The following is an 18,646-nucleotide window of genomic DNA, read 5'->3' as shown; positions in this document are numbered from 1 at the left end:
TGAACCCTAAATCTTTGAGGGTAATCTGCCTGCATGCATCCCATTAGGAGAGCTCTGTTCTTTTATTTTAACGTGCCCAGTTACATAGTAAAAAACAGACTAAGTCAGGAAGTCTAAAGGGTTAACAGGAGGAGGAGCTCCCCTCCTGGTCCTCTTAGTCCGTGCTGGCCTGGTAATAGTCTTAGTTAATGAGCCTGCCTGAAAGCTAGAGAATTTCAAGTCTTCTCTCCACAGCAAACTTCTACTGTTAAAGAAATTAAAGTCCAAACGTCTTGTTACTGATACTTTAAGTCATAGAGACTGATAGAGATGGCGTCTGTTATCTTTGGAGAGACTGTGTGTGCTCTTTGATGTTATATTAGGTATTTGGAAGGTATTTCAACATCCTGAGGTTACAGCAATCTGACCTGCAACTACAGAAACTGAGATTAAAACAATAAACAAACAAACAAAACTGTTCAGTATGGGGGAGGTCTCTTTTACCCAATCTTTTCATGTACTGTGTGGAATTCAGAAGTTTAAAGAATCAAATGCATTCTGGGTCACTATCATGGACTAACACATATGTTATTAGAGCCAGACATTACTTTTGGCACAGAGGTTAAGGAGAGCTCAATGTGAAATCCAGCTTGCATTTGCCTTTCCATTTAGGCCACAAGGAAGAGGGAGCTGGGGGTTCAAACAGGGACAGCTTCACAGGATGGCAACTTGAAGAAAAAAAAAAAAAAAACTTGAAAACCACACCACAGCCATCCTCACACTAACCTGGCCCTGTGGAGCTCTAATTCCAGTAACACCCTTGGACTGAATCCACTCTTCCCAAGGCTCTCTCCCAAGACTGAGTGAACTGAAGAGTTCCTTTTTGCTCAAAAGAGACACTGAAAAACAACATTCAGCAATATGGTTCTTGCAGGCAGTTGAGCAAAGGGCACAGTAATTCCGCCTCAAAGAGCAGAGTACTTCTTCCTGATTCTGTGGTCTCATATCACCAGTAGAACCACCCTGCAGTTACCAAAATTCCCATTTTCTTAATGCAGACCTGGCAAAAATTGGTTCTTTATGTGACTATAACAGGTGCATCATATACTACGCATGTATAGCATGGCTCTGTGTTTCAAATTTATTCCATATTTCTAATATTTTTTGCAGTCAGGCAATTCACAGAACATAGAAATGTGACAATCTCTATCAGCATTCCATTAGTCATGACAACAGTCTGGGTTTGAGACAAAGCAGGGTGAAATAAATATTTTCCTCATTGTTTAAGTTTCAAAATAATTATTTTCACATTTGTGTAAAGGAACATCAAAATAATATGCTGCATGTTATAAATTAGAAAATCAAAAATATAAGAAAATCAATGTTGTTTCTTTCCTCTAATCTTCAAATGACTAATTTTCTATTGGCTGTTAGCCAGTTGACACATTATATTTATTAAGACACTGTAAAAGCAAGAGGTAGGAGATCAAAAAGTCACAGAAGGTCACTTAATCTTTTAATGGCTAAGTGATCTGGTGGCACTCTTACAGTGAGAAAATTGGCAGCATGAAGTCATTATGCTTCCTTAATTACCATTCTTTTTATTCCATGCTTCCATCCTGACTATATCAATAACTCATTCAATTTCTTCAGGGAAAAGAGGCAATAAAAAGTAATTTGTTCCATAAATATTTACTGACCTTACCTAATGTAACTTGAAAATTTTAATTTCCTTTACCTTTTATTTAAATAAATACAAACTAAAACTTCACAGTGTCCAAAGCACATTCATATAAAACTGCAGCTAATTTTCAAAGACTTTATGTTTGTACAAATTAAAGAGAAGTAGACAGATCAAGTACTTAAATAAAGACTAGATAGATTGCTCCCTCTTCTGGTAAATTGATATATTTTAAAACAAAATGCACTACGTTAATAAATGTGAACATTGTGGTTTACAGTTCAGTTTAATCATTTGAAGAAATAAATGTTACTGTAAGTTGTTTAAACAGCTTAGACTATAGAATATAGTTAATTAATTGAGCTCACCTAGTGAGACCTTAGCGAACCTTAAAGTAGGACCTTTGAAAGCTCTTTTCTTGACTTTGCTAAGTAGTGAAAATTTCCTAGCCTAAGAACACTTGTCTTTCTCTGACCCTGCTCTTGCAGATAACACAGACTGAAACCTGAGACACCAAAAAAAAACATTATATGGGGGAAGGGAATCTACTGAAGTAAAACTGTTTTAGCAATGCTTTAACAAAAAGTACAAAGCAGGATATTACCAAGACTCATTTTTTTTCCCTGAAGTTTTGTTTATTTAACTTGTCTTCTTGCTCAACAGTGCAGAGGAGGAGAAAAGATAACCTGACATGCTACAATCAAAGGAAAGGTAACCAGGGACTTTAGAAGAAACAATGAAAATAAACGTTTCTGTCTGAGTCTTGGTTGTTCCTGAAGGGCATTCATTTATGAATGGAGTGCATCTAAGGTGATCATAAATTATTGATTTGGGTTTTTTCTAGAGAGTTAAGGGAAGGAAGTGTGTTTAGTTTCTTAACAATCTGATAAGCACTTAAGATAGCAGAAAAGACAAATGACCGCTACTCTACTGGAGTATTCACTCAAGAAAATGCCTTGACAGACTCATTTTGAGGAAATTGCAGGAGCCCTAAGGATTTAGTTTGTGAAAAAATCACTTCCTACACTGATTAGAAGTATGCTGTGTGCTGCAGAATAGGTGAGGGACTGTGAGAGCCAAAGGAGATAGGTGGTGATTGAGCTGGAGAAGAGGCCAGCAAGAAAGGTTATCAAAGTGACAGCCTGGTGACAAGTGGACAAAGAGCTTGTGAGAACAGTGGTTTGTTATTTATCTTCTCCAGCCTTGCTCTCAAATAAAGAAACAGCTTGCTCCCTCTGGAGAACCACTTTTGAAATTTGTTAGTGTTTCAAGTTTGGGGGGTTATTTAGTTTGATGGTTTCTGTGGGTGCTGGTTAGAAAATCTGGGCCAGACATAGCCAGTGCTCAGGAAAGCTAGACAACAACACATGTCCTTATTCAAAGAGAGCTCTCAACATTCTTTTCTAGACTGAACATGTCCTTCCTTCTAGGTGTGGAAATAATATCATTTGTTAGGTTCACTGCATCTGCTACACACTCGACTTTGAAGTCTGGTTTAACAACCTTATTTGTGGCTTTATTTCTAAAACATAAACTTAAGAAAATCATAATAAAAGAAACAAGAAAAATTTTAGTTGCAAATTCTACATGGATGTGGATGTGGGTGTAATATATGTTGTTACCTGGGCATGATGGTATGTACCTGTAATCCCATCAGTTGGGAGACTGAGGCAGGAGAACTGCCACAAACCTGAGACCAACCTATGCTACATCGTGAATCAAGGCCAGTGTGAACTACATAATAAGACCCTGTCTCAAACAAAACAAAACAAAATAAAACCAAAAAAGAAAAGGGAAAAAAGAAAAAAACAAAACATGTCCTTGCTGTGCACTAGCAAAAAGAGCTTCGTTATGTTTGTGTTATGCCTAAGTTATATGACCAAAATACCTGTAATGCCATTGTACTGTTCTGTATGCAGTTTTTTTTTGTGTGTGACCTAATTGATATGTCAATCAATGTTCCCCTCTGTAAAGAATTGTAAATCCCTGCGAACCTAACTTAATTGATATGTTAACCATTGTTGCCCTCTAAAAATAACAGATTTGATGCTAAAATAAAGCTGACAAAGGATTGTTAATTAGTGCTAGACTTCTCTGTTCTCCGCTAAGGGAAACAAAGGTCTTCTTCATTTCCTTAGCAGATTTCCTGATCCACACCATAACCCCTTCCTTTGTAAATTGTGCTTTCTACAAAAGGTCTGGAAAGTTTTGAGGGAGACACACATCTTTTGCAAACTCCCACTGCACTGTGTCCCAGGATAAAATAAATCAGCTCTGCTTTAAAAAAAAAAAAAGAAAAAAAACATGTCCTGCCCCATTTTTTTGAACTCGAGTTTGGGAGCTCTGGGGGCTCCTTTGTGGATTACAAGATCCTTGGTCATTATTTTCAAATGTCAGGTATAAAAATGTGATTTTGTGGATAGAAGGAGGAAAAGACTTGAGATACACATGTACAGTTCCCTACATTTTTAAACATTTTGGACTCAAAAACATTTTTAAAAAATAAAACACAAAACAAAGCCATTAACAAAAACACTGAACTGAACGTTTGAGAGTAAATTTTTAAAGCTTAACCCTCAAATGAACTGTCCTCAATGTGTACATTTGGTCAATAATTTTTTTGTTTCTGAAGAAGCAAAGAAACCTGTCAAAATTAAATAAACATTCTACAACGAAATGTCATTTTAAAGGAGGCAAAGATATATATCACTCTTCTGCTGGAAATGGCAACACAGGCCTATAATCCCAGCAATTGAGAGATGAGAATCAGAAGATGCAGTGAGTTTGAATATAGTCAGTTCAAGACCAGACTGAATTATATAACAAGACTGTGTAATGAAATAAATATATATATATAAAAGATATTAATATACGTATCTTTTAAGATTTTAAGTAAAGTTTTAAAAGATTGTAAAACTCAGTCACCAGAATACTACAATCTTATTAATAGAAATACATTTATAACAATTAATAGAATAAAATTATAACAATAGCACAGATGATTACAAATTATAATGAAATATACACTAATGAAGAAAATATTACAACTGTAAGACAGGCTATTACTACAATGGTGGAAAGTAATGCAAATTATATAATTTCTATGTTTCACTTATAATACCTTGTTAAATGTTTAATATTTTTACAACTTTTTGGTTCAATGAAAAATAAAATGTGAAATGATATGAAAAAAGATTTTAATGTATTTGAAAAGCTGTTTCTTCTAAATTTGTAATTATATGTGGATTTCTTTACAGTGAATAAAATGACTGATTTGTTAATAATCTTACATTTCTTAAAAATAATCTTTGTCCTCCAAAATTTTTAGTTCCTTTCTCTGGACAATCAGGAAAAATTTATGAGTATTGTTTTAGTATATAATATGTTCTCATTTGGAGATTCTGACAAAGATACAATGTTTGTACTTAAATATTCATATCCAATATAAAAAGGAAATTGACATACTAAATTGAAACTAGAAGTGGAACACACTAACCAACTTTTACCAAAATAGTTAATTGAGCTAAAATCTTTTAGAGTAAAGTTGAATTGTCTCACATTTGGTATTCTAGTAAAGACTTTCATATATACATTTTTTTAAAAAAAGATAATTATGGTACAATTTTAATTTTATTGTAGATAAAAGCCTTTCAAAGAAATACTGCAGCTGCTTAAACAGCAATAAACTTGACTAAATATATGTAAGAGTGGTGACTTAAGACTTTTCCCTTCATGTGAATGAAATATTAAATTATCAGACATGAAACACAGGGTTCTCATAAATTTTTGTTAATGAGGTTAATAAATGAAATCTTTCATATTTTAGCCAGCTGAATATCTTAATGATAGTTAATCTATTAAAGTTTCATATATGAAGCATCTATTTTCTTGTATTATTTATTTTTTAGTCTTTCTGGTATAGTCACTGGGGCTTGACATTAAACAGAATATAGGACTTCAGTCCCTTCTTTCTCTTTTCTGTTCCCTGGCCATGAATTTTACTAAATTCTCCCAACAGAAGCCAAAAAGCAATGGCTCTATCTGATCATGGCCTAGATTCTCCAAAATTGTAAATTAACATAAATCTTTTCTCATATTAAGTCGATTATCTCTGACTGTAATGGAAAGCTAACATATGATCTAATCTCTTTTTCTTATCACATGTGGAAGGTAGAGTGTTTAGATTATTTTTAAAAATGAGAAACTAAGTTTGGTAAATATAGCCTTGCTATATGGTATAATTTTAGAATAAAGAAAATTTCTGTTTTGCCTCTTAAAAGTCTGCCTTACAACATATTATCAAGAGTTAGCTTGAGACTTAAATTTGAAAAACGTCCAGTTTATTCACAAGAATATCTTATTTCTTAATTTTCCTTTGCAGTAATTGCCAAGCCTTCTTGGAGCAACACTCTTATTTCAAATAATGTTATTTCTGTATTTCTCTTGCTATATGTACATTACTCTGATTTCTTATTCTTTGACTTGGTGCTTTTCTATCTTTATTTTCATCATTCCAAGTATTTTGAATTACATAAATTTTTTCAGCAAGCAATTGTTCATCTTCTCCCACTGTCAATTATGATTATTTACAAATAGAAATATGTCACTTTATTATGTTATTATCATTTTATTTCTTCTTGTAATTAGAATAACATTAAGTTTTAAATTACTAAGTGTTCAAGTTAAAATTAAGTGATGTGGGATATTAACTAGAATAAAAAGAAATCAAACCACACAAAAAAGGGGAAATGCTTATGCAATATCAGAAAAACATGGCAGACATCATATACAAAGTGATTCAGGTTAACAGCATTAAAGATAAGACATAATGATAATCGTGTGCCTATATGATTCTGGACAGGATATAATGAGAGGGGCATTTCACTTCTGTGGCATTTGAGCCCAAATTGATAATACCAAAATTATAATCAAAAAGACAAAACAACTACAGAGATATTCTACAAAAGAGATGTGGTAAGTAAATGTAGGCTGCATCCTGGAGAAGACCCTAAAATAGAACAATAAAATTGGAAGAAATGTGAAATCCACATAAAGTCTGTAAATAGGTTAATAATATTGGGCCAATGATATTTCTTAATTTTCATTAATATATCATGAATACCTAATATCTCAACATTAGGAAAGCTGCCGAAAAGATATATTAGGATTGTTATACTATCTTTATAATTTTTCTTTAAATCTAATAGTATTCTATAGTATTGTCTATTTAAATAATTATATGAATTAGTGAAATTACATTTTTAGTTGAGACATGAAGAAATAAACAAAAAAAGCAATGGCTTGCTCTATGCCTTGCTTTGTATCCATTGATGGAAAACAAAATGCCCAAATGATACCTGCTTCTTGACATGTCATGAAAATCTTTAAAAAGAGATATTAGCAACAATTATTTTGTAAATGCACACAATTTTGTTAATGTTAGGAAAAGTAAAGAGAATGTTTAGCAGCTACAAGACAAAATTTCAGCTACTAATGTAGACTCCAAATTTATTTTAACATTCCAATGTCAAGAGATTTTTACTTTATAGAGAAATACTCAGATCTTCTGCAGGAATTTATTTCAACTCTTTAAAAAGCAGAAAAGAAGAAAGTGCACAGTGACCTTTAAAATCTCATATATCTTTAACTTCAAGAAATGACCTTTAAAGTCTCATATATCTTTAACTTCAAGAAAATCTTTACATAAAAATTATTTTCATTTTTTATTTAAGTAATGAATATCCTTTGTAAACCCAACACATTCAGGGCTTCTTTTAGGTGCCACTTTCCTTTCTTCTGGCTCAAACCTACTTACTCTGAGAATACTATCTCTTAACTAAACTTCATAAAGCTATGCTCCTTACCAGTGTCCAATTTATTTATTGCGCACAGTAATCTGGAATCCTATCACCCATTGCAATAGATTCATAGTTGTCTTGTCGTAGGCTTTCAAAGTACAACACTACCAAAACCTATCTTTTATCCTTCCCTAAACTAATCACTAGCTGTAGAGAATTCTTTTCATAGCATGTACAGATACAGAAAACTCAAGAGTTTGGAAAAACCGAATTGGACCTAAAACTTTAAAAGTGGACACTGAGTAATGCTTTCCCTTTTTGACAGAAAAATCAAGCAATACAATGAGAAATATTTTCAATATATTTTCAGAAATAGGGCAACAGGTACTATCTCGCTATTCACAAAACATCTACAAAAGTTGGACATTATATTCCATGTATATATGTGTGGCAGCCCTCCTAAAAAGAAGGCTCTAGAACACATTACTTTTATATTTAGAATTGTCTCTTCTTCTGTCCTTACTTCAATGCACAAAATATTCTCTTCTGGAAAAAACAAAAGGATTTTGTACATCTTACTCCTTCCTCACTGAAAGATTATGATGAGAACATCTGGAATGGCCCCACTTTGTAAATGAACCACTATCTTTTCACCATTACGATCTGAGTAAGAATCATTGTTTTATGGATTACAAAGGCATGCCCTTTTAAAGAAAAAGTAAGATAAGTCTTTCTGGATTACAAATATTACATTTGCTTACATACAATAACTGTCATCTGCTAACCTGTAAAATAAGCTTCCTCTTATGAATGGATCTTTATCTTTCTGTTGGTAAATCATTCTTCCTCCATGTCAAACCAAGAACATGACTATAGATTCACAAACCCCATGCACTTTTATACCCTAAGTAAGTACGTAAGTATGTCCAGCTCCAAATTGTAGTATATCTCATTTCTCTCAATACCTGAACTGTACTCTCAAGAATGTACTACTGATTTCTGCCTAATAAACGCTTCACATTCCTCTTAGTAGCTAGTCGATAATTTTTTTTTCCATGATGGGAGTCATCCAGCTTGCAAACTTATTCTCTGGGTAAGACGGGTTATGTTCCTGATCTCAGCTTTGGGAATCCATGAGACTTTGTCCTGTGACATTTTGATTTCTGGTTATAAATTCAGAAATTAAAGAAAAGATTAAAAACAGTGATATTTATAAATAAATATATTAAATGCAAAATATAATTTTCAGAGGAATAAAAAGTGCTAAAAATTGCCTGAAGAGGAAGAACATGTGAAAAGTAATGTGACATTGATATAAGAAAAAAATATAATTCTGACCTGCTAAATGACAGATGCACCAAGTTCATGCCCCATGAAATCTAAGATTGATTTCCAAAAGGCAAAGGAGGCTAAGAGTAGGGAAGGTTTACTGGGAAATATGAATAGGTCCTAGGAAGAGCTCTGAGCAGGCTACCACTGAAGACTTTGTTGGGGTCATTTATTCAGCAATGTCACAATATGGATACAACTTGAGTCAAAGTATAATTGAGTCAAAGTATAATAGTATTACCGATATAGGATATATAATATAGGCTTGATATAGTGACCTCCAAATAATATAAAGGAAATATTATAACTCCCAACCTGCTAGATTTTCAAAATGCTGAGTTCATGTCATCTAAAATTGAAGAATGAATTCTACAGACAAAGGAAGTTAAGAGTAGACAGAATTTACTGAGACAAAGAAAGCTTCTGTCCAAGAGGGACAGAAGGGGGCCTCAAAGTGGTTTGCCCATAATCCCTGCTTCCCAAGGGTGTTTTATTGGGCAAAGCCAGATGACGTGGGTTCAAGGTGGGACGGAATTATAATCAATCAATAAGATTACAGTAAGATTACTTAGGAAATACTGATCCAACAGTAAATCACAATGTGGATGTTAAGTAGGACAAAACTACAGTGAACCAATAAGATTACAAGAAGCATAGTTGCTTAGGCAGTATTAATTAAAAGGGGATCAAATGGCCAAAGGAGTCACATTGAAGTGTACATGAAAAGAACAAGAATTTTATGGGAAAGAATGGGAGGTTTTGGTCCTTCAATCAAGGTGACTAATGCCTAGTTAGAATAACGATCACTGCTTTTCATCCCTAGGAGAAGTATGTGGGTACGGTCATTCCTTTTTTCCTTGAAGCTCAGTCTTCAGTAGATATGCCCTGGCCACAATTTTATTCTGTGTGGACCACTCGGCCCTATCTAATATTCATAACTAACATTAATAAACATTAATATTAGGCACTTAGCTTTTATTGACCCAGTTGGGAAGCAGGGCTTGTAACAAGGGTATATAGCTGACATCATTAACACTGGTTTTCTGTGACTTCTAAAACAGGAACATTATGGGGAAGGGATAGGTCCATGTGTGCTGGTTTACCCATAAGTGTATCTGATGCAATTCTGAGTGTAATACACTAGGGAGTACACTTACAGTTTAGTCTCAAGACCTGTTTATCCCATAGGCAAGTATGGCATTGTGACTTTATCTTGGGACCTCGTCTTTTTTCGATAAGCTTTCAGCCACAATTCTGATGTCTATTTTTCACTGGTTCCCTTAAGTGCTCAGTCCCTCTCTGACTGTATATTAATTTTTATTTAACTTAGCTGCCTATAATAGCATCAGAATGGCTAACATCATTGCCCAAAACCCTAATCCTATGAACATCAAGTCAGAATGATTTTAATTTATAATCCTTCAAGGAATAAATGTTCATATCCTATTTTAAGTGAGCAATAGAAAAGTGGAAAAAAATAGTTTTCCGAAAAAGTGTACAAAGCAAATACATCCAGGAGAAAATATAGAAATGTTTTTCCATACATATAAAAAAAGGAAAAATGAAAAGGTTAAAAACAATAAGCTAAAATAATTGCTAACTTGAGACTTAAAATTGAGCAAATTGAATTCAGTATTGCACTAAAACAATTGTTCAGAATGATCATATTAGATAATCTTTGGGCATAGCTCATCATAAAATAAGAAATTGAAAATAATTATCTAATAGCATTGTTATTTATGTTGCAAAAAGTTACGTGATAAATTTTCAGATTGATTTAAATTTATAAAGTTACTAATATAAAAATTAAAGCATGGTTTAGAAAATCCTGTTTCAGACAAATAGGCAAGATTGTATATAAAATCTTGGATCAGTGTTAATTTCATTAAAATAAGTGATAGTCAGGATATGGCAATTGTAACAACCCCCAGTCTTTGAGCAATAAAACAAAGCAAACCTGCAAAATAATGTCAAACTTTGCCATATGACAGTTCTGTAAGAAGATTCTGAGGAGCTGGGAACTTCTAAAGATTCTTTCTAGGTTCTTCTTGTCCTGAACAAAGAGTTGGTCAAAATAAGCACAAAAAGTACAAAGCTTTACATTTACTAAAACTAGGAAAAGAAAGAGAATGGACTGTGGGCCAATTAAAAGTATCCTCTGCAGGGTGAGAGCAGAGAAGCCAAGCGCTTAATGTCAGCTGTCTTTTGCATCCTCGTTCCTCAGACTGATGTCAGATCTAGACCATCCTGTAAAAACTCTACATTTCTCACAAGAAGCACTGAAGATAGCACTCCCTGATTGGTTCTCAGATGCAGGCCGTTGGGAACATTTTTCTGACCATTTCTTGGATCTCCATGATTGATCATCATGCCCACTAGCCCAGTCTGTTGGCAACTCCCTAATCTCTTGCCTCCCTTGTCCCTTGTCTAGTGGTCAATTCTCCTCTGTTTGTTGATTCAAGCATCAAAAAAAAAATCATCTTTTTGGCCTCAAAAACCACCAAGGAGTTGGAACATCAAAGTGGCCATAACAACGCTACTAAAGACATTCATGAAGGAGGGCTCCAGAACTGCTTTGGAAAGTGGCAAGAAGAGGGAGTGAGTGTGTTTCAACTGAGGGTGAGTAATTTGATGGAAATTATTTTTATTTATTTATTTGTTTTTGTCCGCAGCTCCTTTTCTTTTTTTTTTCAATTCTATTTTATTTCAAGGAGAAAAACAAAAACAAAACAAATAAACTTAAAACAAAATTACATAACACATCAATCAGGGGGCAACAATGATGCATATATTGCACATTATCATTTCCAAATTTTGAGGGAAATTAATAGCAGTGTGTCTTTTACAAAAAAGCTTTAAAAAATTGCAAGCTTTTTTATGCTTTTATTATACCATGTATATTTACCTCAGTGTAACATCCCGTTAGAAGAAAACAATGGATAAAATAAAAGCAAATACATGATTACATACTGCATATGATACTATATATGATATATATGTGATTGTATACTGTATACAATTTCAAATTAAGTCAAGTACAAATTATATATACATAATTAAAGGGGATTTATGTACACAATATTCTTTTAAACTTACCTAACCAATCAGATACTCAGTCACTCACTTGTTCAGCAAATATTTTTTGAGTAGTTCCCATGCTGTAATACCTGGTAAGTATTTGAAATCTTGAGTAGATGATGCAAAACAGAGTCTCATCGAAGCAAAGACCTAACCATTTAGCAAAATAATAGCAGATAAGGAAATGGGAGTAAAGAGAGAAGACTAAGCATAGAAAATAATGCTTAAAAGAAATGAAGTGGGAATTTTGCTTTTGAAAAAAATGGCGGCTTGCTAGGGGATTGGGTGGAGAGTCGCTCCAGAGAAACCATATTAGATGCTAGAATATGACAACATGGAGAGGGCCAGACAAATGGATAACGATTCTTATTAACCAAGACAGCACGGCTGGAGGATTTAAAGTCGTGCTGAGACTGCGATGGCTGATAATGGGAGGCTGCAAATCCCGCGCCTTTAATGCGGCAAACTAACCAGTGGACCCAACAGGAAAAGTTGTGTTGGCTTTTGGTGACTGCTGGAAATTGAGACCCAGGACCCCACGAAGCAGCCAGAACTGCCCTGCTGCACCAGAGGAGGTTGTGAAAGGCTCTGGAGCTCCAAAGCCAAATGCTGTGCAGTTTTCTGACCATTCCACACTGTGCCAGGAGCACAGTGAGGGCAAGCGGCATGGTGTGCAGTAGACTCAAGAGGAGGACCTGCACCAAGCCCTGGTGAATACTGGGGACTGGGTCCTGCAGCTGCTAGGGTTGGCCAGAAAACATCTTGGAACTGGGCAGAGCCTGCCACTAGTCTGGTGGAAGATATCTTAGAGTTGGGCAGAACCTGCGGCTTGGTGACATCACCAAGTTGCCCCTTGTAGAGAGGTCTGGTGGAGGACATCTTGAAATTGGGCAGAGCCTGACGCCGTGTTGGCTTCAGCGTCATACAAAGAACTAGTGGAAGACATCTTGGAATTGGGCAGACCGGCTGTCCTGGTGCTCCTGGCACAGAGAGGTCTGGAAGAGAACAGCTGGGATTTGGGCAGAACCCTGTGCCATGGTGACATTAGTCAGCTGCTTCTGGCACAGAGAGAACTGGCAGGATCTGCTGGGGCTGAACCAAGCCTCTGCTTGGGGCCCAATAAGCAGATACAAAATAGTTGCAACTTTGTGACATCCAGAAAGTACAGCCTAATTTACGGATTGACTGGCACAGAGGCTGGAGGCTAGCCTGCACCAGATAACAGCAAATTGGGGAGGACAGCAAAAACTCAAGTCAGCATGCTTCTGAAAGTCCCTAAGCAATATGGAGAGGGCCAGAGACCCCCAGGACACTCCAGTCTGAAAGAAACCAGAAATATGACAAGAGATAAAAATTTTTAAAAATTTCCAGCTGCTCAACATGAGAAAATAAGCCCAGGAGAAGTAAACGCTGAAGAGAACAAGCACAGTAACCATCCAATACTAGACACAGCATCAGCCAAAATTAAAAAATACCTCCATGACCTCATAGGTGAATTTAAAGCTGTACTCCTGACCGAAGTGAGGCAAGATATAAAGAGATTAATTAAAGAAATGACAAGCCCTGCCCAAGAGAACACAGATGGAAGAACTGAGGAAATCAGAAAAGAAAGAGAAACTTCTGAAGAAGAATTTAAACATAACTTAGAATACATGAAACAGATCCAAAGAGATTACCAGGAAACTACAAACTCCATTGAACACTGGCAAAATATCCTGACAGAAACTAAAGACAGCCTTCTGAAACTTGAAGAGAGATTTATGACATATGATTGTGAAAGAAAAAACCTCTTAAAAATAACAAGGAACCAGAAAGAAACAATTCAAAGGCTAGAAGATGACAAAAAGATACATAATTAGAATAAAGAATGTGAGTGAGGAAGCAGGAGCAACCAAAAATGAAATACAAAGAATATTCACAGATATATTAAAGCAAAATTTCCCATGTATAGCAAAAGAAATGATATCCAGATAAAAGAGGCATACAGAACACCAGCTACCTACAACCAAAACAGATCTATGCCTAGACATATAATAATCAAGATTCCAGAAATCCACCAAAAAAAACAGAATATTAAAAGCAGCCAGAGAAAAGAAGATTACCTACAACAGGAAAATTATCAAAATAACAACAGACTTATCAACACAAACTCTTAAGTCGAGAAGGGAATGGGGAGAAATATTCCAAGTCCTGAAAGAAAATAATATGCAACCAAGGCTCATATACCCATCAAAACTCTCTCTCAAAATTAATGGAGAAATAAGATGCTTCCAAGACAAGGAGGAACTGTGGAAGTTCGTGGCCACCAATCCAACCCTACAGAGAGTGCTAAAGGACATTCTAGAGAAAGAGAGGAAGGGATACCAGGATTCCAGCAACAGTGGCAGAGAGGCCTCAATGAATGGGGCAGACAATGGAATGAGGGCATAAGGTGGACAAATTATAGCAGAAAAGTGGAGTAGCAGACATGAGGCAGAGATGGCAAGCTATAGGCTTTAGTATAGACAGCTCTGAAACACTATAAAAAAGGCAGAGGTCATTGTTAATAGTGTATCAGGATTTAAAAGACACAGTAGTCTTATCGCCATATTTAGTTTGAATTTAATATGTTCTGGTCTGTCCACTCATGTCAGATTTGAGGGCACAGACATCTGACCCAAAAATAGCAGGTTATACCATGGTAACTATCCTTACTTTCCTATTAACTTAAACTGAATTCCTGTATTACTTACATTGTCTTACTATGACTGATCTTAATTGAATCTGAACCATAAGACCATGGGTTGGCCTTGGCTGATTTTATTTGAATTTGGTATGCTTGTTAGTATCAACCCTAAAAGCAGAGGCAACTGCTCTGAAGATGACAAGATGTAAAGGATATCTATACTGGTATTAATTATTAACAGCTCTCAAATTCTACAATGCTTTCAAAGTTGTGTTTTTATAAAAATAGGTAATACTATGGTTAACTATATTAAGCCGATGTTGTGGACAAATCTATTGAAAATAACAAGAGAAAACATAGTAACTACGGAAGATCCCCTATATTGTGGTCTTATATGTCTTATCCATTGCATGTTTTTCTATGAATTTGTTTTGCTGTCTTGTTACAACTTGTTTTTCCCTATAATACAGAGCGGATAGATATATATGTAGAAATTCACACATGAGTTTTTTTTTTTTTTAATTATTTATGGGAACAGATTATATAATGCAAAATGTAATGAACAGATACTCTGAAGAAGAGATGTTAAGAAACCCAATGCTAATTTTGTAGCATTATGATATAAATTCTAGCAATACTATTGTTTGCTGATTAGAATGACATTGGTCTGGTCTCTTGAGTTCAATTTCAGCATATGTAGAGATGGGGATGGCTACCATGAAGAGAATGAAAGATGCGATGGTAGTTATTATTGTCTTCCCTAATGTTGGATCTTGAAGACCTAAAAAGCCTTCATCATCCTGTAATGATTTGATTAGCTCTATAATATGTAATAAGTATATAATGTGGGTGACGATGGGGACAACTATTTGTAAGAAATTAGAGACAATTAGATAGACAGTGAAGATCTCCAGTGGACTTGCTTTGAAATCTGTATTTCTTTAAATTGTTTTTTAACTGTTTTGTTCTGTTTTGATATGTTTAATCTTACCCTCTTTGAGATGTAAAACAAGTGTGTGGGACTGATAGCCATATTACTGAGTTTTTGTTCGATTATTGAACAGAACTGTTTGCAGTGTCACTTTTTGAATGTCATTTTAAATACTTTAATTTTGTAACCTGAACAACTATTTCTAAGATGACAATATGTAACTTATCAACCAGCGATTTCTTAATGTTTGTTTTTTGGTAATTTTGTATTATATCTACCCTTTTTTATCTCCATGTATTTTTTGTTTCCTTTTCTTTAAATAAAAAAAAATAAGGCTGAAAAACAAAAAAAGAAATGAAGTGATTAGGGGACTTGAAATTAAAACCATATTGGAAAAGCCCTGGAATAAATCTAGAAAGCCCAGGGCCTTCTCAGTCACTTGAATAAATCTAAAATACATTCTAAGAATAATTGGGAGGTATCAGTCAGTCTTTAAAAATTTTATTGAAGCATACTTTACATATAAAATCACCCATTTCAAGTACATAACTCAATTATTTTTGTTAAATATCTAGAGGAATGATGCCCTATCACAACAACTTAGTCTGAGGACACATTATCCCTCAATAAGATCCTTTATGTCTAATTATGCTCACTCTCTATTCTTAAGCAAACCCCATGAGTCTACTTGTTTTAATATATTGTTTTTCTGGGTATTTCATAGAGATAATATTATTTCTGGAGTCTAACTTTTCATCAGACATAATAATTTTTAAGTTCATTCATTATATAATTTGTTATTTAATATTTTCTTTGTTTACCACTTGATGCATTTGTTGTATCACATGCCAAATTTTATTCACTCACTAGTTGATGAGTAGGTAACTTTCAGATTTTGGTGGCTATGAACATTTATGTATAAGTTTTTGAAAAACATTTCTTTTCTCTTTAATGTCTCTAAATTCCTATTTGAGGGTGTGGGCTGGACCATAATTCTGAAAGATGCAAACCTGGGTAATGAAACTCTAAAAAAACAAAATCTCAAAAATATAATTCCGAGAAAAAGTTTAAAAAGCTTTTAAAAATAAGCTGAGGAACAACATGGATTTCTAGAGAACAGTTGTGATCCAAACTAAAGCAATGATGGAGAATATAGTCTTTTGATTAATAAAAAAGTCCCAAAGGGTCATCGTATTACCAGCGTTTACAGTGCTTACTAAAATTTGCAAGACTAAAGCCAGTCTCCTCAAAAGACTGCACATGCTCTGAATCAGATGTAATACAGGAAGCAAAAATTTACAAGACTGACCTATAATGGACTCCCAGAGCCAAATGGAGAAGAGTGCAAAAGATCTGTCTGAGGGATTTAGTCAAGGCCTGGAGCCCATGACAATGTCCAGGAAATGTCATGACAATGTCCATGTCCTAGAGCCCATGACAATGTCCATCAAAAGGTCAAAGGATCCTAGGAGGATCCTGGGATTGCCTGGGAGGTTGAAGGGTCAGCGCTAGAAGCTAAAGTCTAAATTAGAGGCTAAAGATCAGGGATAGAAGCAGAAGAAACTGTGCTGAAAATCAGAAATGATGGTCAAGGCAAAGGTGAAGACTGGAGCTTTTCCAAAGAGAACAACAGCCATCCTTGGAATTCCAAGGAAAATATCCAAAGCTCCTTTGAGGAAAATCAGCCCTAACAAAGGTCTTCCGAGCAAAATCAGCTCAATCCATCCCTCTCATTCTCCTTTTTTACCATTCCAACAACAATCCTCCTTAAAGTGGGCCTTCCATGCCCAGAACTATACTGATTCAATTCAGCTGGGCATTCATCACTGAAGTTGACAGACAATTGAATACCATAGTCACTATATACAGTGGCCAGAGAGATGAGAGCTTCAGAAATTTTATTTTTTCACAAATGCAGCTGGTATGAAAAGGATATCCCTTCCTTTACCAAGAAAATATGAACATTTTTATGTACATGTACAATGATTAAACACAAAGCTCACATTTTGACAGTGCACTTTTACAAAGTCAAATTGGAAAACAACGTATAAGATAAACTAGAACATTATAAAGGTCTTATGCAATTTACATGCTTCTTCAGTATTGAAAATGATGCAAAGAAGAAGTGCATAATGACTTGGTTACTTTTTTCTCATCCCTGAGACAAAATACTTGACTGCAAAAATGAAGGAAAGAAAGTTTTACACAGTCTGTGGAAGTTTCAGTCATAATCAGCCAGCTCCAAAGCAGGGTGGCATGGCACCACACCAGGGCAACATTCAAGGCAGCAGAAGACAGCAAAGCAGCAAGAGCAAAAAGAGGAGGAAAAGAAACTGTCTTTTCCAGCTTTATCTTCTATACAGGCCACCCTCCCCCAAGGTGGCTGTAGCACTCACAAAATTGTCTTGCTTTCCTCTTGCACAGGATGAGGCTCCCTGCTGAGTCACTTAGTTAAGCTTCTAAACTTCTCAAGTTGACACAATGTATCAACCTTAACAGATAGTATAAGCAATTACAAAAAGTAATGTTGACAATTTAAAATAGTGGGGAACAAAATCTAAGAAAATTTGACATACAGAAGAGTGTATTACAAGGATAGGTTGTTGACAGTTGCAAAGAGAGACCCATAAAACTGGCTGACTTTTAAAATCATTAACAGTATTTTAAAGTCTTGGATCATGACAAATAGCTGCTTTTTTTCCTTGTAGGGCACAGCTGCACTTGGAGAATATATTTACATTTATTTTCTACACGTCAGATCTTCCCCACCTACTCTACTCAAACTTTTACACTAATCTCTAAAAACTTTGCCATAGATAAGTCCATAACAGTAAGTTTTAAAATTCATTCCATCTAACATCATGCAACAATATTGCATACAACCAAAAATGCACTAATACCGTCACCATAATTTGATTCTCTGCTCTTCTTATCTAATCTTTCTGCTTCTCAGGAATGTGCTTTGCAGGATTACAATATTCATGCTTTTAACTTTCAGGGTTTTAATTCTTTCAGAATTTCTTTCTAAGCTTCTAGATGTAGGGTATATTGAGCTTTCAGCCTTAGGTATAGTGGTATTTGTTATTTTATCTTCAGGAATATGCTCAGACCAACTTCTTTTACTAGGTATGATAAAATGTTTGATAAATGCTGCTTCAGAGTGCCGTACAATGAAAAGGCAGGGT

This window comes from Cavia porcellus, unplaced genomic scaffold (assembly GCF_034190915.1).
Source record: "Cavia porcellus strain 051 isolate PalLab524CR breed Dunkin Hartley unplaced genomic scaffold, mCavPor4.1 scaffold_10, whole genome shotgun sequence".
Taxonomy (NCBI): domain Eukaryota; kingdom Metazoa; phylum Chordata; class Mammalia; order Rodentia; family Caviidae; genus Cavia; species Cavia porcellus.
This window is presented reverse-complemented; position numbering follows the sequence as displayed.